Source organism: Salvelinus fontinalis, chromosome 18 (assembly GCF_029448725.1).
Source record: "Salvelinus fontinalis isolate EN_2023a chromosome 18, ASM2944872v1, whole genome shotgun sequence".
Classification (NCBI taxonomy): Eukaryota; Metazoa; Chordata; class Actinopteri; order Salmoniformes; family Salmonidae; genus Salvelinus; species Salvelinus fontinalis.
Window position 1 is genome coordinate 55,555,328 of NC_074682.1, and position 21,727 is coordinate 55,577,054.

The 21,727-nt window shown below is 41.8% G+C and overlaps 1 non-coding gene across 1 annotated transcript; it reads right to left on the reverse strand.

Annotated features, from left to right (window-relative positions):
* Positions 1 to 21,427: 21,427 nt before the first annotated feature.
* On the reverse strand, positions 21,428 to 21,502 carry trnaa-ugc (transfer RNA alanine (anticodon UGC)). The gene has a single exon. It is a non-coding gene; the product is annotated as a tRNA-Ala (tRNA).
* Between the last annotated feature and the right edge of the window lie 225 nt (positions 21,503 to 21,727).

Sequence of the window (21,727 nt, forward strand, 5' to 3'; positions counted from 1 at the left end):
GAAACCTGCAGACACTCAGCCCTCCACAGAATGAGTTTGACACCCCTGATTTACTCAAGTCTTTTTCCATTGTGTTTAATGTCATTTTTATTTTTGTTTAGTAATATAATTTATTATTTTTGTTACATTTAGTAACAACCTTTATCAATGTACAGTATGTCAACCAAGTTTGCCACCTAATTTTTATCATTTTGTTGAACTATACAATGTTTCACTTAATCATCAATCCAGGGGGCGAACAGTTCATTTCATGTGCATGCTTATCAACAATTGGCATGAATAACATTACAAATACTTCCTCATACACATCAGACCAACGTATATTCAATAAGAGTCCTGGGAATCGTTTTGTATGCTTTCTTATAAATGACTTCAGGCCCAACCTTTGTCACTTTTGGCTTCCCTTGTTATTGTCTCAATGCTCTGGTCATTACTGCCAAGGGGAACTGATATTACTTTGGAGAGCAAGCTCTGCAGTATTAGTGGAGATATGATCAATACAAGTGGATGTCACAGATCCAACCCTATTGGTATGTACTCTAGTTGGCTGACTGATAGCCTGGGTCATATTAAAGGCATTAGTAACAGTTAGAAGCTTCCTCTTGAGAGGACAGCTAGTTGTTAACCAGTCAATGGTCAGAAAAATGTCACCCAGAAAATAGATCTCGCTGTTAACATCACACACACTATCAAGCATTGCACACATACTATCCAAATACTGACGGTTAGCACTTGGTGGTCTATAGCAGCACCCCAAAAGAAGAGGCTTTAGATGAGGCCGGTGACCCTGCAACCACAACACTTCAACAATATTTGTCATGAGATCCTCTCTAAGCTTTACACGAATATAGTTCTGATTATATACCGAAACACCTCCCCCATAGGCGTCCCTGTCTTTTCTGTAGATGTCATCTCCTTGTATCTCCTTGTATATCTCCTTGTATTGCTACTGCTGTATCTCCTTGTATATCTCCTTGTATTGCTACTGCTGTATCATCAATGGAATTATCTAAGGGAGTTTCAGAAATGGCTAATATATGAATGTTATCTGATGTTAGCAAGTTATTGATTTCATGAACCTTATTTCTAAGGCTACATATATTAATAAGGGTATTCTTAGCCGTTAGTGAGTGTTAGTGAGTGTTAGTTAGTGTTTGTTAGTGTTTGTTAGTGTTAGTTAGTATTAGTGAGTGTTAGTGAGTGTTAGCGAGTGTTAGTGAGTGTTAGTTAGTGTTAGTGAGTGTTAGTGAGTGTTAGTTAGTGTTAGTGAGTGTTAGTGAGTGTTAGTTAGTGTTAGTTAGTGTTTGTTAGTGTTAGTTAGTTAGTGTTAGTTAGTGTTTGTGTTAGTGAGTGTTAGTGAGTGTTAGTTAGTTAGTGTTAGTTAGTGTTAGTTAGTGTTTGTTAGTGTTAGTTAGTTAGTGTTAGTTAGTGTTTGTGTTAGTGAGTGTTAGTGAGTGTTAGTTAGTGTTAGTGAGTGTTAGTGAGTGTTAGTTAGTGTTAGTTAGTGTTTGTGAGTGTTTGTTAGTGTTTGTTAGTGTTAGTTAGTTAGTGTTAGTTAGTGTTAGTTAGTGTTTGTGAGTGTTTGTTAGTGTTTGTGAGTGTTAGTTAGTGTTAGTGTTAGTTAGTGTTTGTTAGTGTTAGTTAGTGTTAGTGTTAGTTAGTGTTTGTGAGTGTTAGTTAGTGTTAGTGTTAGTTAGTGTTTGTTAGTGTTAGTTAGTGTTTGTTAGTGTTAGTTAGTGTTTGTTAGTGTTAGTTAGTATTAGTTAGTGTTAGTTAGTGTTTGTGAGTGTTAGTTAGTATTAGTTAGTGTTAGTTAGTGTTTGTGAGTGTTAGTTAGTATTGGTGAGTGTTAGTTAGTGTTTGTGAGTGTTAGTTAGTGTTAATGTTAGTTAGTGTTAGTTAGTGTTAGTTAGTGTTAGTTAGTGTTAGTTAGTGTTAGTTAGTGTTAGTGAGTGTTAGTTAGTGTTAGTTAGTGTTAATGTTAGTTAGTGTTAGTTAGTGTTAGTTAGTGTTAGTTAGTGTTAGTTAGTGTTAGTGAGTGTTAGTGTTAGTTAGTGTTAGTTAGTGTTAGTTAGTGTTAGTTAGTGTTTGTGAGTGTTAGTTAGTATTAGTTAGTGTTAGTTAGTGTTAGTGTTAGTTATTGTTAGTGAGTTAGTGTTAGTTAGTTAGTGTTAGTTAGTGTTTGTGAGTGTTAGTTAGTGTTAGTTAGTGTTAGTTAGTGTTAGTTAGTGTTTGTGAGTGTTAGTTAGTATTAGTTAGTGTTAGTTAGTGTTAGTGTTAGTTATTGTTAGTGAGTTAGTGTTAGTTAGTTAGTGTTAGTTAGTGTTTGTGAGTGTTAGTTAGTATTAGTTAGTGTTAGTTAGTTAGTGTTAGTTAGTTAGTGTTAGTTAGTGTTTGTTAGTGTTAGTTAGTATTAGTTAGTGTTAGTTAGTGTTAGTGAGTTAGTGTTAGTTAGTTAGTGTTAGTTAGTGTTTGTGAGTGTTAGTTAGTATTAGTTAGTGTTAGTTAGTTAGTGTTAGTTAGTTAGTGTTAGTTAGTTAGTGTTAGTTAGTTAGTATTAGTTAGTGTTAGTTAGTTAGTGTTAGTTAGTTAGTGTTAGTTAGTGTTTGTTAGTGTTTGTTAGTGTTAGTTAGTGTTAGTTAGTGGTATTGTTAGTTAGTGTTAGTTAGTGTTAGTTGGTGTTAGTGAGGGTTAGTTAGTATTAGTTAGTGTTAGTTAGTGTTAGTGAGTGTTAGTTCGTTTTAGTTTGTGTCAGTTGGTGTTAGTTGTGGTTAGTTAGTGTTCGTTAGTGTTAGTGAGTGTTAGTTAGTATTAGTTAGTGTTAGTTAGTGTATGTGTGATGTTGGGCTGAAACTACTAACCAGGAAGCTTGGCTCTCTCACTCCTCCCAGGCTTTTGGGAGGGAGGGTGGACAATGAGTCTGTCGTAGCCAATGTAAGCAATGACCTCTTGCTCTCTGGCAGCTTTCTGGCACACAGCGTCAGATAAGTCCTAGTTGAGGAAGATGTTGGTTGCTCTGAATAATTTTTTTAGCTGCACCTGTGATAACGTCTGCTGGTAGAAATCTTGTTGTTGATTATAAAGATCACACACCTGTGTGAAACACTCTTCTTCTTTACTCCAACCTTCTTTAACTTTTAGTGGCATGATGGTTGCAGCGTAGACTAACGCAATCCCAGCCAGAACAGCTCGCAGGGCCGATGGAAATAGCAACAAACAGCAGGGATTATTATTATAATAAAACATATTCAATTTAAAATGTATTTAACGAGGCAAATCAGTTAAGAACAAATTCTTATTTACAATAACGGCCTACCAAAAGGCCTCTTGCGGGGACGGGGGCTGGGATTAAAAATAAAAGTTTATATAAATATAGGACAAAACACACATCACGACAAGAGAGACCTAAGACAACAACATAACAAGGCAGCAACACATGACAACACAGCATGGTAGCAACACAACATGGTAGCAACACAACATGGTAGCAACACAACATGGTAGCAACACAACATGGTAGCAACACAACATGGTAGCAACACAACATGATAGCAACACAACATGATAGCAACACAACATGATAGCAACACAACATGGTAGCAACACAACATGGTAGCAACACAACATGGTAGCAACACAACATGATAGCAACACAACATGGTACGAACATTATTGGGCACAGACAACAGCACAAAGGGCAAGAAGGGAGAGACAACAATACATCACACACAGCAGCCACAACTGTCAGTAAGAGTGTCCATGATTGAGTCTTTGAATGAAGAGATGGAGATAAAACGGTCCAGTTTGAGTGTTTGTTGCAGCTCGTTCCAGTCGCCAGCTGCAGCAAACTGAAAAGAGGAGCGACCCAGGGATGTGTGTGTTTTGAGGACATTTAACAGAATGTGACTGGCAGATCGGGTGTTGTATGTGGAGGATGAGGGCTGCAGTAGATATCTAAGATAGCTGGGAGTGAAACCTAAGAGGGTTTTATAAATAAGCATCAACCAGTGGGTCTTGCAATGGGTATACAGAGATGACCCGTTTACAGAGTAGTACAGAGTGCAGTGATGTGTCCTATAAGGAGCATTGGTGGCACATCTGATGGCCGAATGGTAAAGAACATCTAGCCGCTCGAGGTCACCCTTACCTGCCGATTTAAACAGCTACACGCCCGGGACTATCCGTGGTTCCAGCCACAAGAGCTAACCTAGTTTCGGGCTATGTTCAAACTGTCAAGGAAACCTGGTAGCTAATAGTAGCTGATAGCTAATGGTAGCTGATAGCTAATAGCTAGGCTAGCTGCTTCACCGAGCTGCATCGGGTTAGGCAGTAACCCGGGACAGATATTAGCAGTCCCAGCAACTGAGGCTAACCATGTTGCGGGATCCAAATTAAACAGGTAGTTAAACAGGTAGTAAACAAAGACAAAAACTTTTTCTGAAACTATTTTTATTTTTTAAAGTTATTATATATATTATTATTATTATATTAATATATATATGTATATATATATATATATATATATATATATATATATATATATATATATACACTGAGTGGACAAAACATTAGGAACACCTGCTTTTTCCATGACATAGACCGACCAGGTGTTTCCAGGTATTGATGTCACCTGTTAAATCCACTTCAATCAGTGTAGATAAAGGGGAGGACACAGTTTAAAGAAGGATTTTTAAGCCTTGAGACAACTGAGACATGGATTGTGTATGTGTGCCATTCAGAGGGTGAATGGGCAAGAAAAAGTATTTAAGTGCATTTGAATAGGGCATGGTAGTAGGTGCCAGGTGCACGGTTGTGTCAAGAACTGCAGCGCTGCTGAGTTTTTCATGCTAAACAGTTTCCCGTGTGTCTCAAGAATGGTCCACTACCCAAAGGACATCAAGCCAACTTGACACAACTGTAGAGTCCATGCCCCTACTAATTGAGACTGTTCTGAGTTCAAAAGGGGGGTGGGCATCTCAATATTATGAAGGTGTTCTTCATGTTTGGTATAGTCAGTGTAAATACTGTATGTAATAGTTGACAGAATAAGCAGCTATAGGTCTCCTCTCCTCTCCTCTCCTCTCCTCTCCTCTCCTCTCCTCTCCTCTCCTCTCCCTGACAGTAATATCTCTATAGTACAGAGAGAGCAGGAGGAGTGCACCTTGACAGCCCCTCTATATTAGGTGTAGGCAACTCGATTCAGCCGCGGGAAGATTTTTATTGGAGCAGATGGTTGGGGGGGCCGGTACATCAACTAAACCCAAAAAGAGATTTGTATTTGAAAATCTGAATAATTTCAACATAATTGACACATAATGTTACATACTGTATGTCTCTTTCTTTATTCGTCAGAATACCTGGGAACAAATTTCCTCAACGAAACAAAATTCCTTTTTTTACCAAAACATTTGATGTGCCCCAAAAAAATCACTTGCGGCCGCCTGTTGCTGACCCATGCGCTATAATCTACACAGAGAGCGAGAGATGAGAGAGGAGACAGTGAGAGAGGAGACAGCGAGAGAGGAGAGAGGAGGCAGCGAGAGAGGAGGCAGCGAGAGTGGAGGCAGCGAGAGAGGAGAGTGGAGGCAGCGAGAGAGGAGGCAGCGAGAGAGGAGGCAGCGAGAGAGGAGGCAGCGAGAGAGGAGGCAGCGAGAGAGGAGGCAGCGAGAGAGGAGGCAGCGAGAGAGGAGACAGCGAGAGTGGAGATAGGAGACAGCGAGAGAGGAGAGAGGAGAGAAGAGAGAGGAGAGAGAAAGAAGAAAGAGAGAGACATAAAGGCAGAGAAGACAGGAGAGGAAGGGAGAGGAAAGGAGAGGGGTGAAAAGGAGTGTAGAGCTGAGCAGAGTAGGAGAAGTGCAGTCTGACTGCCCTCTACTGATTAATACTAGTCATAGGAGTTTTATGTCCAATTCATTTTCACTTCCACATTCATCCTCTGTCCTCTCTTTGGTCTTTACAACAGAGATAGGGGTTTCAGTCACTACAGACCGATAGGGGTTTCAGTCTCTACAGACCGATAGGATTTTCAGTCTCTACAGACCGATAGGGTTTTCAGTCTCTACAGACACAGGGTTTTCAGTCTCTACAGACACAGGGTTTTCAGTCTCTACAGAATGATAGGGTTTTCAGTCTCTACAGAACGATAGGATTTTCAGTCTCTACAGAACGATAGGGTTTTCAGTCTCTACAGAACGATAGGGTTTTCAGTCTCTACAGACCGATAGGGTTTTCAGTCTCCACAGACACAGGGTTTTCAGTCTCTACAGACCGATAGGGTTTTCAGTCTCTACAGACACAGGGTATTCAGTCTCTACAGACACAGGGTTTTCAGTCTCCACAGACGATAGGGTTTTCAGTCTCTACAGACCGATAGGGTTTTCAGTCTCTACAGACACAGGGTTTTCAGTCTCCACAGACCGATAGGGTTTTCAGTCTCTACAGACCGATAGGGTTTTCAGTCTCTACAGACACAGGGTATTCAGTCTCCACAGACACAGGGTTTTCAGTCTCCACAGACACAGGGTTTTCAGTCTCTACAGACACAGGGTTTTCAGTCTCTACAGACACAGGGTTTTCAGTCTCTACAGACACAGGTTTTCAGTCTCCACAGACACAGGGTTTTCAGTCTCTACAGACCGATAGGGTTTTCAGTCTCTACAGACACAGGGTTTTCAGTCTCCACAGACACAGGGTATTCAGTCTCTACAGACACAGGGTTTTCAGTCTCTACAGACACAGGGTATTCAGTCTCTACAGACACAGGGTTTTCAGTCTCCACAGACGGATAGGGTATTCAGTCTCTACAGACACAGGGTTTTCAGTCTCCACAGACACAGGCTTTCAGTCTCCACAGACACAGGGTTTTCAGTCTCTACAGACACAGGGTATTCAGTCTCCACAGACACAGGTTTTCAGTCTCCACAGACACAGGGTTTTCAGTCTCTACAGACCGATAGGGTTTTCAGTCTCCACATACTCAGGGTTTTCAGTCTCCACAGACACAGGGTTTTCAGTCTCCACAGACACAGGGTTTTCAGTCTCCACAGACACAGGGTTTTCAGTCTCCACAGACACAGGGTTTTCAGTCTCCACAGACACAGGGTTTTCAGTCTCCACAGACACAGGGTTTTCAGTCTCTACAGACCGATAGGGTTTTCAGTCTCCACATACTCAGGGTTTTCAGTCTCCACAGACACAGGGTTTTCAGTCTCCACAGACACAGGGTTTTCAGTCTCCACAGACACAGGGTTTTCAGTCTCTACAGACACAGGATTTTCAGTCTCTACAGACACAGGGTTTTCAGTCTCTACAGACACAGGTTTTTCAGTCTCCACAGACACAGGGTTTTCAGTCTCCACAGACACAGGGTTTTCAGTCTCCACAGACACAGGGTTTTCAGTCTCTACAGACCGATAGGATTTTCAGTCTCTACAGACCGATAGGGTTTTCAGCCTCTACAGACCGATAGGGTTTTCAGTCATGTTTTAACAGTTATTGTTTATGGTAAATGAGATAAGAATATCTAGTCGGGTCATAAAACAGAACTCCTACAGTGGATAGTTATCTGTCTGTTCCTGTAGCTGTGGAGAGTAAGGTGCTGTTTCCCAAGCTCTCTGTATCCATACAGTCCAGTAGTGTACAGTGAAAACATTTTATTTGGCACAGACAGTGCACGTTAATAAACAGTTGAGTGTTCAATTAGCAAATAAGCAAATTAGCCAAAGAGCAAATGTTCATCTGTTGGATAATCACACACGTGAACACAGCAAAGGAAGCTGACTACACATTACTACACCCTTTTGTTGGTAGCTTCCTTGTTCATCTGTTGGATAATCACACACGTGAACACAGCAAAGGAAGCTTACTACACATTACTACACCCTTTTGTTGATAGCTTCCTTGGATAGATCTTCAAGAAGTATATAAAGCATAAGGTTACTTTCCTAAATGTCTAATAATTATAATCCACATAATAATACACATGTCCTGTTACTGCAGGATTATTTTCCTGCTGTGAGAAATTGGGTCAAATTAAAATAGGGCATCTGTAAGAGGTCTGTAGAGCATAAGCTTACTTTCCTATTGTGTGGTGGTGGTGTTGTTGTCGGCTCATTTGAGGGTGAGACTTCCCCTGGTTTCTTCTTCTTCTCCAATCAATCACATGTATTTTCTAAAACCCATTTTACATCACCAGTTGTCACAAGGTGCTATACAGAAACCCGACCTAAAACCCCAAAGAGCAATGCATATGAAGAAGCACGGTGGCTAGGAAAAATTCTATAGAAAGGCAGGGAACCTAAGAAGAAACCAAAAGAGATTACCAGGCCCTGAGGGGTGGCCAGGTGTCTTCTGGCTGTGCCGAGTGGATGTTTTAAGAGTACATGGCCATTAAAGCCAGATCGTTCTTCAAGATGTTCAAATGTTCGTAGATGACCAACAGGGTCAAATAAAAATCACAGTGGTTATAGAGGGTGCAATAGTTCAGCACCTCAGGAGTAATTGTCAGTTGGTTCTTCATAGCCGATCATTCAGAGGTCGAGACAGCAGATCCGGTAGAGAGAAACAGGGTCGAACAGCAGGTCTGGGACAAGGTAGCAGGACAACCAGGTGGACTGGGGACAGGGTTCCATAGCCACATGTAGAACAGCAGAAACTGGATCAGCAGGACAACCAGGTGGACTGGGGACAGGGTTCCATAGGCACAGGTAGAACAGCAGAAACCGGATCAGCAGCATGACCAGGTGAACTGGGGACAGGGTTCCATAGCCACAGGTAGAACAGCAGAAACCGGATCAGCAGCACGACCAGGTGGACTGGGGACAGGGTTCCATAGCCACAGGTAGAACAGCAGAAACCGGATCAGCAGCACGACCAGGTGGACTGGGGACAGGGTTCCATAGCCACAGGTAGAACAGCAGAAACTGGATCAGCAGCACGACCAGGTGGACTGGGGACAGGGTTCCATAGCCACAGGTAGAACAGCAGAAACCGGATCAGCAGCACGACCAGGTGGACTGGGGACAGGGTTCCATAGCCACAGGTAGAACAGCAGAAACCGGATCAGCAGCACGACCAGGTGGACTGGGGACAGGGCTCCATAGCCACAGGTAGAACAGCAGAAACTGTATCAGCAGCACGACCAGGTGGACTGGGGACAGGGTTCCATAGCCACAGGTAGAACAGCAGAAACTGGATCAGCAGCACGACTAGGTGGGGGTGGTCTTCTTCTTCTTCTTATGGCTCCCCCTCATTACGTTTAGTGAGGTTTAGGGCTCCCCCTGGTTGTAGAACTACCTGCTACGTTTAGTGAGGTTTAGGGCTCCCCCTGGTTGTAGAACTACCTGCTACGTTTAGTGAGGTTTAGGGCTCCCCCTGGTTGTAGAACTACCTGCTACGTTTAGTGAGGTTTAGGGCTCCCCCTGGTTGTAGAACTACCTGCTACGTTTAGTGAGGTTTAGGGCTCCCCCTGGTTGTAGAACTACCTGCTACGTTTAGTGAGGTTTAGGGCTCCCCCTGGTTGTAGAGCTACCTGTTACGTTTAGTGAGGTTTATGGCTCCCCCTGGTTGTAGAACTACTAAGGTGTGCCTTACAGTTTTTTTTATAATCACTAGGACCCATTTCTCAATACTTAGGTCACTTTTTCAAAACTCTTTACACAGTGAACATAACAGCAGTCTATGTGGCTAAACTGTGAATCATTTTCCATTGCTTTGGCACAAAATGCATTCAATGACTACATCTTTCAAATTTCATGAATTGATTTCTCACTCAGACACAACCACCACCAAAACTGTCACGACTTCCGCCGAAGTTGACTCCCCTGCCTGTTCGGGCGGTGCTCGGCGGTCGTCGTCACCGTCCTACTAGCCGCCACCGATCCCTTTTTCGTTTGTTTTGTCTTATTAGTTGCACCTGTTTTTTGTTTCGTAATGAGCTTCCCTATAATTAGGAGTTAAACCCGCCCTTGTTTTGTGCGGGATTTTTTTTTGTTACGTGTGTGTATTTTGGGTGTTTGGCAAGTGTGCTCTCTGCGCCCTGGATGTTCGGGCTTATTCAGTTTTGTTAAGAAAAAATATAAGGAATATTTTTCCCAAGCGGCTCTCTCTCTCTGCGTCTGGTTCTATCGCCAACCTAGTCCCGCGTGACAAAAACTCTATGTACCTACAGGCCAATTTGCACATGCTTAAGCACTCTTTTTAAAACTGTTAAACTTAAGTTCAAAACCTAACATAACACAAAATTGAATAAGACATTTCTACAGTAATACCGTATTGAAATATATTCCAAATCTAAACAATGAAATACTATCAAAACAATTAGACCAACCACAGCTGATTCCCATTGTAGCTGAACACCTACACCTAGTCTTTCAATTTCATTACCATCTATACAAAAAGGGGACATTTTAGGAATAATGCTGTACTGTAATGTAAACATGGACCGAGCCAGAGATAGAGAAGTGGTTGACAGAGGAAGAAGAGTGTCTGGGAGAGGAGCATGTATGCTTGGTGGAAGATGACTGAGAGGAAGATCAAGAGCTGTAGTCTCAGATGAGATTAGAGCTACTATAAGTGATCATGTAATAAATCATGGTCGATCAATGAGAGAGGCTGGTCTGAGAGTGCAGACAAATCTGCAACGCTCAACAGTGGCATCTATTCTGAGACATTTCCAGCAAAACAACAGGTAACGTGCATTCTGCAAGGGCATCTGACTGAACTGCACATTACAGAAGTAAATTGAGCAAAGCCTCCAAACCCACTTGTGTGTAATTGTTTTTGAATTTCTGCTTAGGACACAACATCTTTTCACTGCTGTGCAGGAAACTGCAATCGTTGACACTGACATAGTGTTGGCAGACAGCATTACATTTGGAAATATTCACAATGTAAGCATAACAACTATTTCTACAGTCCTGAAACAACATTAAGTCAGGATGAAGCCGTTGTCCACTGTCCCCTTTGAGAGGAACTCTGAACGAGTCAAGCAACTCAGGAACCAATATGTCCAGGTAAGATGACTATAAAATACAGAACTGGTTTTGAACAAAACCAAACAGGGCAGAGGCACATAATGGCATGTTAATAGGTATAATGTTAACTACCGTAACAGACTAACTCTTATGTTGCCTTGTGATTTTATTTTAGAGAGTCATGGAGATTGAAGCCAGGCAAACACCCCACATATTCATCTTTGTGGATGAGGCTGGTTTCAACTTGGCCAAAACACGGCGGCGAGGAAGGAATGTGATTGGGAAAAGAGCCACTGTGGATGTCCCGGGCCAGAGGGGTGCCAACATCACAATGTGTCCAGCAATATCCTCTGATGGATTGCTGTTACACAAACCGCTAATTGGGCCATAAACCACAGAGCGTCTCATTTCATTCCTGGATGACCTCTATGGAAGGGTTGTGCCAGGTGAGGAAAGGGTTGCAGTGAGGCGAAATTGGCCAACGTTTGTAATTGTATGGGACAATATGGCATTTCACCACTCCTGCGCGGTCACAGAGCGGTATGTAGCCCATCCCAGGATGGTGTCACTTTTCCTCCCACCTTACTCTCCATTCCTCGAAGATGGAAGGCTGGGTTGCCCAACAGAGATCTCCCATGTCCTTTGAAGAATATTTCTGGGCGGATACGTTGTAGTCTGTCGTCAGATGGTAGAACGGATACGTTGTAGTACCCTGTCGTTCTGAAGAGATTGTCCATCCTTTCCTAGGCCACGCACGTTTACAGCTGCTGCTGATAACTCGACGTCTAGGATGTATCACTTCTTTAGTGAATAAGAGTTCCAAGTTGCCATACTTTAAGCTCATGCTATATTCTGGCTGGTGTAGTCGAAATTCACCCTTCCAGCGTGTCAATCGTCACCTCCACGTTGAAATGAGCCCTTTTAAACGTATGGACACCAGTCCTCACGTCGTCGGGAACACAAGGTTCATTTCGTTAGGTTGTAGTCGTTTAGTCTGGCTTAGTCTGCCGGGAATTGGGTCCCGGGGGCTCTTATAGAAATTTAGAAAAGGGGTTCCTCATTTCCAACCAATGCCTATTCACGTGGGCGTGGCCAGAGTGAGCATATTTTACTCATGAAAACAATTCTCTCATTTTAAACACTAAAATTATATTTAATCTTTTCACAAATAGTTTCGTATTTAAACATTTAAATTGCACAACAATTCCATGTGAATCTGATAACTAGAATGTGTAGACTTTCCAAGATACAGGTTATGTCATCCTATCATCAGATATCCCAGACACCAACTGATCTGACATCATATTCGTTAAGTACCAACGGACACTTTCAACTGGTTGGAATACAGAAATATTGTTATTTTCTCCAACCTTTTTATGTTACCATACTATCTCTATGTTAACAAAGGGCTTTCCAATAGTAGATTCTGTAGAGTGGAGAGAAAAAGGGGGAAGGTATTTATGGGGGGGTCATAAACCTCCCCCAACAGGGTAACGTCATGACACCAGGGATGGACCAGGCTTTCCAAAAGATTATTTCCTAGGTGTATTGCCCAAGATTACATAGGATGTGATGTGGATGAGAACCTGTGGTCAAATTCAGAAGACAGGGTTGACTAACATTGCTACTGTATCTGTATCGGTAGATGGTGTATATACAAATTATTGTATTTTGAAATCACTCAATGCCATAAAATGACATAAAACACATTGAAGCATATTGCATCATGTCTGATACATTCCTGTAACATATACTGCAGTGAATTCGAAACAGCAGAGACGTCGTCATTCTTGTTTTGTAAAGAAAACATTGTGTAATGCTACCTGTTGTTAGTGTTTTTTAGGTCATTGTTTTATGAGTGACAAAGTGTGCTTGTTGGGTGACAACCTTTGCTAGTGTTCTGGAAGAATGAGTTGATTTGAGACATGTATGAAGTGTTTTGGTAGTTTTTGGGCATTTTAGGATGTGAAATGAACTGCTGTGCCAAGCTGAACGTTGGTTAGGAGAACTGTGTGAAGAGTTTTGAAAAAGTGACCTAAGTATTGAGAAATGGGTCCTAGCGAATGTAAAGAACACTGTAAAGTCTGAAGGGGAGACACACACCAAATGGTTGACTAGGTGCACACCAACACATAAATAACTTTACACTTTCTGTCTTATTTCAAGATAAGTTGTGCTCTATCTGACTGTTATATCAGGGCATTCATGTTGCTGGAGGAAACTACTGTAGTAGCAGACCTGGGATCAGATACTATTTGAAATTTGTTCAGACAGTGTGAGTGTTTGCCTGCCTGGAGTGCCAGACGGGTGTGATTGGCATGTTTTTGGACTATCTTATTGGTTCATCAGACAAGCTCAATTAAGCTCAGATTATTTGAATTGATTTCAAATAGTATTTTAACCCAGGTCTGGTTCCTGTTCCAATGGTTTGTGCTTCCTGGGATTTGATGTATGTTCACCTTGATAAGGGGTGACTTCACAGGCTGCTAGAGGAAGCTACGTCTAATCTGTGTGTCCCTGTGTCCCCGTGTGTCTCTGTCTGTCCCTGTCTGTTCCTGTATCCCCCAGTGTGTCCATGTTTGTCCCTTTTTGTCCATGTTTGTCCCTGTGTGTCCATGTTTGTCCATGTTTGTCCCTGTTTGTCCCTGTGTGTCCATGTTTGTCCATGTTTGTCCCTGTTTGTCCCTGTGTGTCCATGTTTGTCCCTGTGTGTTCCTGTTTGTCCCTGTGTGTCCATGTTTGTCCCTGTCCCCCCCTGTTTGTCCCTGTGTGTCCATGTTTGTCCCTTTGTGTCCATGTTTGTCCCTGTGTGTCCCTGTACCCCCCTGTGTGTCCCTGTTTGTCCCTGTGTGTCCATGTTTGTCCCTGTGTGTCCATGTTTGTCCCTGTGTGTCCATGTTTGTCCCTGTGTGTCCATGTTTGTCCCTGTGTGTTCCTGTCCCCCCCTGTGTGTGTCCCTGTGTGTGTCCCTGTGTGTCCATGTGTCCCCCTGTGTGTCCCTGTGTGTGTCCCTGTGTGTCCCTGTGTGTGTCCCTGTGGATGGTGTGATCAATGTATCCTGGGGGTTGTAAAGAGAGATGAAGCAGCATCAACTTGTTCACTCGAGTCTGCATCAGCTCTGCTTCAGTTCAGTGTGTGTGTGTGTGTGTGTGTGTGTGTGTGTGTGTGTGTGTGTGTGTGTGTGTGTGTGTGTGTGTGTGTGTGTGTGTGTGTGTGTGTGTGTGTGTGTGTGTGTGTGTGTGTGTGTCTCTCTCTCTGTATGTGTATGTGTGTGTGTGTGTGTGTGTGTGTGTGTGTGTGTGTGTGTGTGTGTGTGTGTGTGTGTGTGTGTGTGTGTGTGTGTGTGTGTGTGTGTGTGTGTGTGTGTGTGTGTGTGTGTGTGTGTGTGTGTGTGTGTATCAACTGACTATGATTCATTTTTGATCCCATTCGGGAAGACACTTGACACAACTAGTGCAGAGATTGGAAAATAGATGCCAATGAGAGGGAGACTAAAGTAAGGAAGAAATAGGGAGATGGAGAGATGAAGACAGAGAGGGGAGAGGGAGAAGGATGGAGGAAGACAGAGATGGAGAGAGAGAGAGGGCAATAGAGAAGGAAGGCGAGAGGGTAATAGAGAAGGGAGGAGAGAGACAGAGGGTATTAGAGAAGGGAGGAGAAAGAGAGAGGGTAATAGAGACGGGAGGAGAGAGAGGGAGCGAGCGAGAGAGAGAGGGTAATAGAGAAGGGAGGAGAGAGAGTTGGAGATGTAAAGAGGGAGGGAGAGTAGGGAGAGTAGGTGAGGGAAAGAGAGAGATATTTATAGAAAGAGGAAGAGAGTGATGATTAGATAAAGTTCTCAAATGTCTTCTCCAAAGCAGTGGCATCCTGTCAATTTTAGTCCTTTTCTAAAACAATCTGGCTCCGACCTTGAGGTCATGAAGACCACTACTTCTTTATGGATGTGGTATTCTCATATTTCACCACTCATGTTGCAATATGGCATCATCAAACACAGCTGGGAGACTTCCTGCTTGCAAACAACAACAACAACAACAACAACAACAACAGCAACACCAACAGCAACAACAACAACAACGGCAACAACAACAACAACAGCAACAACAACAACAGCAACAACAGCAACAACACCAACAACAACAACAACAGCAACAACAACAACAGCAACAACAACAACAACAGCAGCAATAACAACAACACCAACAGCAACAACAACAACAGCAGCAATAACAACAACACCAACAGCAACAACAACAGCAACAACAACAACAACACCAACAACAACAACAACAACAACAACAGCAACAACAACAACAGCAGCAATAACAACAACACCAACAGCAACAACAACAACAACAACAGCAACAACAACAACAGCAGCAGCAGCAACAACAACAACAACAGCAACAGCAGCAACAACAACAACAGCAGCAGCAGCAACAACAACAACAGCAGCAGCAGCAACAACAACAACAACAGCAACAGCAGCAACAACAACAACAGCAGCAGCAGCAACAACAACAACAACAGCAGCAGCAGCAGCAACAACAGCAACAACAACAACAACAGCAACAACAACAACAACAACAACAACAACAACAACAACAGCAGCAGCAACAACAACAACAACAACAGCAGCAACAACAACAACAGCAACAACAACAACAGCAGCAGCAGCAACAACAACACCATTCACATCTGCTGCTATTAACTCTTCCCAATGTGACCACGAGGTATACATTGTCTTTAGAAAGGTCTGCAGACTAGAGGTCGACCGATTATGATTTTTCAACACCAATACCGATTATTGGAGGACCCAAAAAAAAAGCCGATACCGATTAATCGGCCGATTTAAAAATAATAATAATTTGTAATAATGACAATTACAACAATACTGAATGAACATTTATTTTAACTTAATATAATACATCAATAAAATCAATTTAGCCTCAAATAAATAATGAAACGTTCAATTTGGTTTAAATAATGCAAAAACAAAGTGTTGGAGAAGAAAGTAAAAGTACAATATGTGCCATGTAAGAAAGCTAACATTTAAGTTCCTTGCTCAGAACATGAGAACATATGAAAGCTGGTGGTTCCTTTTAACATGAGTCTTCAATATTCCCAGGTAAGAAGTTTTAGGTTGTAGTTATTATAGGAATTATAGGACTATTTCTCTCTATACGATTTGTATTTCATATACCTTTGACTATTGGATGTTCTTATAGGCACTTTAGTATTGCCAGTGTAACAGTATAGCTTCCGTCCCTCTCCTCGCTCCTTCCTGGGCTCAAACCAGGAACACATCGACAACAGCCACCCTCGAAGCAGCGTTAGCAAGGGGAACAACAGAGCAAGGGGAACAACTGCTCCAAGTCTCAGAGCGAGTGACGTTTGAACCGCTATTAGCGCGCACCCCGCTAACTATCTAGCCATTTCACATCGGTTACACCAGCTTAATCTCAGGAGTTGATAGGCTTGAAGCATTGCGAAGAGCTGCTGGCAGAACGCACGAAAGTGCTGTTTGAATTAATGCTTACGAGCCTGCTGCTGCCTACCATCGCTCAGTCAGACTGCTCTATCAAATCATAGACTTAATTATAACATAATAACACACAGAAAAACGAGCCTTAGGGCATTAATATTGTTGAATCCGGAAACTATCATCTTGAAAACAAAACGTTTATTCTTTCAGTGAAATACGGGTGGCATCCATAAGTCTAAATATTCCTGTTACATTGCACAACCTTCAATGTTATGTCATAATTACGTAAAATTCTGGCAAATTAGTTCGCAACGAGCCCAAACTGTTGCATATACCCTGACTCTGCGTGCAATGAACGCAAGAGAAGTGACACAATTTCACCTGATTAATATTGCCTGCTAACCTGGATTTCTTTTAGCTAAATATGCAGGTTTAAAAATATATACTTCTGTGTATTGATTTTAAGAAAGGCATTGATGTTTATGGTTAGGTAAGGTCGTGCAACGATTGTGCTTTTTTCGCAAATGTGCTTTTGTTAAATCATCCCCCGTTTGGCGAAGTTGGCTGTCTTTGTTAGGAAGAAAAAGTCTTCACACAGTTTGCAACGAGCCAGGCGGCCCAAACTGCTGCATATACCCTGACTCTGTTGCAAGAGAAGTGACATAATTTTCCTAGTTAAAATAAATTTATGTTAGCAGGCAATATTAACTAAATATGCAGGTTTAAATATATATACTTGTGTATTGATTTTAAGAAAGGCATTGATGTTTATGGTTAGGTACACGCTGGAGCAACTACAGTCCTGTTTTGCGAATGCGCACCGCATCGATTATATGCAACGCAGGACACGCTAGATAAACTAGTAATATCATCAACCATGTGTACTTAAATAGTGATTATGATTGATTGATTGTTTTTTATGAGATACGTTTAATGCTAGCTAGCAACTTACCTTGGCTTTTTACTGCATTCGCGTAACAGGCAGGCTTCTTACTGCATTCGCGTAACAGGCAGGCTCCTCGTGGAGTGCATTGTAAAGCAGGTGGTTAGAGCGTTGGACTAGTTAACTGTAAGGTTGCAAGATTGAATCCCCGAGCTGACATGGTAAAAATCTGTCGTTTTGCCCCTGAACAAGGTAGTTAACTCACCGTTCCTAGGCTGTCATTGAAAATAAGAATGTGTTCTTAACTGACTTGCATAGTTATATAAAGGTGTAAAAAAATAAAAATATATACCGATTTCCGATTGTTATGAAAACTTGAAATCTGCCCAAATTAATCGGCCATTCCAATTAATCGGTCGACCACTACTGCAGACCCCTTGACTTTTTCCACATTTTGTTACTTTACAGCCTTATTCTAAAACGGACTAAATCATTTTTTCAAATGATCATCAATCTACACACAATGCCCCATAATGACAAAGCAAAAACACTTTTTTAATTGTTGCTAATTTATTACAAATAAAAAAACTGAAAGGAAGGGTCCATGATGGACACTAGTTACTACATTACTAGGAAATATTACATTTACATAAGTATTCAGACCCTTTACTCAGTACTTTGTTGAAGCACCTTTAGCAGCAATTACAACCTTAAGTCTTCTTGGGTATGACGCTACAAGCTTGGCACACCTGTATTTGGGGAGTTTCTCCCATTCTTCTCTGCAGATCCTCTAAAGCTCTGTCAGGTTGGATGGGGAGCGTCGCTGCACAGCTATTTTCAGGTCTCTTCAGAGATATTTGATCATGTTCAAGTCTGGGCTCTGGCTGGGCCACTCAAGGACATTTAGAGACTTGACCCGAAGCCACTAGTGCGTTGTCTTGGCTGTGCTTAGGGTCGTTGTCCTGTTGGAAGGTGAACCGTCACCCCAGTCTGAGATCCTGAGAGCTCTGGAGCAGGTTCTCATCAAGGATCTCTCTGTACTTTGCGCCGTTCATCTTTGCCTTGATCCTGACTAGTCTCCCAGTCCCTGCCGCTAAAACAAATCCCCACAGCATGATTCTGCCACGACCATGCTTCACCGTAGGGATGGTGCCAGGTTTCCTCCAGACGTGACGCTTGGCATTTAGGCCAAGAGTTCAATCTTGGTTTCATCAGACCAGAGAATCTTATTTCTCATGGTCTGAGAGTCCTTTAGGTGCCTTTTGGCAAACTCCAAGTGGGCTGTCATGTGCTTTTTACTGAGGAGTGGCTTTCATCTGGCCACTCTACCATAAAGCCCTGATTGGTGGAGTGCTGCAGAGATGGTTGATTTTTATTTATTTATTATTAGGGGACAATGCACATTAATCAACATCAATATTACAATAATGCAACATCCATGTAAATGTACCGGGGTTAGCCAAAAAGCTAATCTACACCGTAGTCTCAGGGCAGCTAAGGACAATTACACAGCCACTATACACATACTCACTAAAACAATACAAAATACATTACATCCAATAATATATCATTCTAACAACAACAATAACACTGTCATCAACTGTCGTCTTACATATGAGGAACCACAGATAACTCAAGTGTACAGGTTTGGAAAGATTTTAGTCATGTTTTCAATTTACATTTAAAAACAGCTTCTCAAGTCCATGTGCATTGCTTTCCAGTATATTGTAGCTCTAACAGATTTTACTGTGTTGAAAAGGGACAACGCAATCCCCTCTAGTTACTGCCCTGTTATCCTGGAGGTGCTTTCCTTGAGCATGATATACCTGCATAGGGGTGGAGGGGCAACACCATGCAGAATCTTAAAGACAAGGCTTGCATCTACATACTGCTTAAAGCTTTCCAGACTAAATAAATTATAATTGTCAATTATATGACAATGGTGGTAACTGTTTGGTTTGTTATCAAAAATCTTAAGTGTTTGTTTGTAGAGTGATTCAATTGGTTTCAGCATAGTAGCTCCTGCTTGTGACCAGCATCTGAGGCAACATCTCAGATGTGAGAAGATCCTAGCAGGCATATATAGTCATGTCCAATCAATGTAATTTACCGCAGGTGGACTCCAATCAAGTTGTAGAAACATCTCAAGGATGATCAATGGAAACAGGATGCACCTGAGCTCAATTTTGAGTCTCATAGCAATGGGTCTGAATACTTATGTAAATAAGGTATCCGTTTTTTTTTTATATATACATTCGCAAACATTTCTAAAAATCAGTTTTCACTTTGTCATTATTGGGTATTGTGTGTATACGGCTGAGGATATAAAAAAATAAGTATATTTTAGAATAAGTCTGTAACATAACAAAATGGGAAAGTCAAGGGGTCTGAATACTTTCCGAAGGCACTGTACGTGGTGTTTAGTGAGGAATTTAGTGTTTAGTGAGGTGTTTAGGGTTTAATGAGGTAATTCGTGTTTAGTGAGGGGTTTAGTGAGGTGTTTCGTGAGGTGTTTAGTGTTAAGTGAGGTGTTTAGTGAGCTGTTTAATGTTTAGTGAGCTGTTTAGTGTTTAATGAGGTGTTTAGTGAGCTGTTTAGTGTTTGGCTAGGTAGATGAGTGAGTGAGTGAGTGAGTGAGTGAGTGAGTGAGTGAAAGAGTGAGTGAAAGAGTGAGTGAGTGAGTGAGTGAGTGAGTGAGTGAGTGAGTGAGTGAAAGAGTGAGTGAAAGAGTGAGTGAGTGAGTGGGAGTCAGTGCAAAAAAAGTCTCTTGAGAAGCAGGTGTGAAGAGAGTCAGTGAAAATGGTCTGCAAGGTGAAGGTGATTGTCTGTGGTCTATTGGTCTATTGGTCTATTGCACAATCGATGTTCTGGGCAGGGCTGCGGTGGACGTAGATGTTGGCTCTGGTTTTCATTCTGACTGCGTTTTTCTTTTCCAGTCTGCTGACACAATCAGGTCCTCAAACTCAGGGAGCGCCAGCTTGGAGAGGTTCTAAAAAAATGCATTGTGGTCTTCTGGGTCCATCTCCACATCAGACATTGTGTCTTTAGTTGCCCCTTCAAGTCGCCGCCTCTCTTCAATGAACAGCTATTTTAGGTGACTGGGTAAAGCCTGGGAAATTATAGGAGATAATAAGTTATTCTGCCCAATAAACGAATGGGTCTTGAACACTGGAATCTCAAAGTTAAAAACACACTAAAATCATTGGAACAAGTCTCAACTTTTCAAAACTCAGTACATTATTTAAAATGTATTGATAGGTTAGTTTATAAATGTGTACCAATCTCTGGTATGTCATTTTATTTTGTTGTCCCCTCTGTTGCTCTGTTTGTGGCATCTGATGCTTCTCTTTCATTCCAATATATGTTTGCTGCCACATCTGAGAAGACAAAGTCAGTAGTGTATTAGCAAGGAAAGTCAACTGGTGGTTTTAATAAAATAAAAACACAACTTAAACCTTTTACCTTTCTCTGCCAGGCTACTGCTTGTTATGTGTTAGCATGTGAATACCAATCACAGAATACGTATTTATTTTGAGAACTGTGACACACAAAAAATCCTCCTGCTTGCTATTTTCCACTTTCCCTACGCCCAAGGTTATACATTCCTACCGCCTGGGGGCTAGTGGAGTGTGCCGTTCAAGATGGAATTTGCGTCTCTGGCGGTTAGCCTCCACTCATAGGACAGCATAAACCCTGAGATCATTTTAGAGAAAATGACAAGGAATTTCTCTAATCTGAAATTCGTCCTTCTACCTTCCAGCTGAACACGATCAGCCGGAGCCTGCATGCTGCTGCTGTTTCTATAAATACATTTGTAGTGATTTTTCATTTGATTGGATTCATTTGCCAATTTTAAAAACACAATACAATCACACGTGGACATAATGTATTTACAATCATTGAGGATGAAACACAAAAAAATGATACGCCTAATCATTTACAGGTTAAGTAGATTGATATATTGATAATGCTCAACAATAGCCTACATTTATGCCATTGATTTTTTTACATTTACATTTAAGTCATTTAGCAGACGCTCTTATCCAGAGCGACTTACAAGTACATACATTCATACTTTTTTTGTACTGGCCCCCGTGGGAATCGAACCCACAACCCTGGCGTTGCAAGCGCCATGCTCTACCAACTGAGCCACACGGGGCCACGGATATAATATTCTATATATTTGAGGGCAATGCAAAAATGTCCTTTCTAAAAAGAAATACCCCTAAACCACCTCACACACTTGAAGAAAAATGTTGATCTGTTGCCGTGTCCGAATACCCATACTAGCAGTCCTACATACTTAAACTGCATAGGATGTACTCATCGTCTCATACTATTTAGCACGTACCGTTTAGTATGCAGTAAGCAGTATGCCACAGCCAA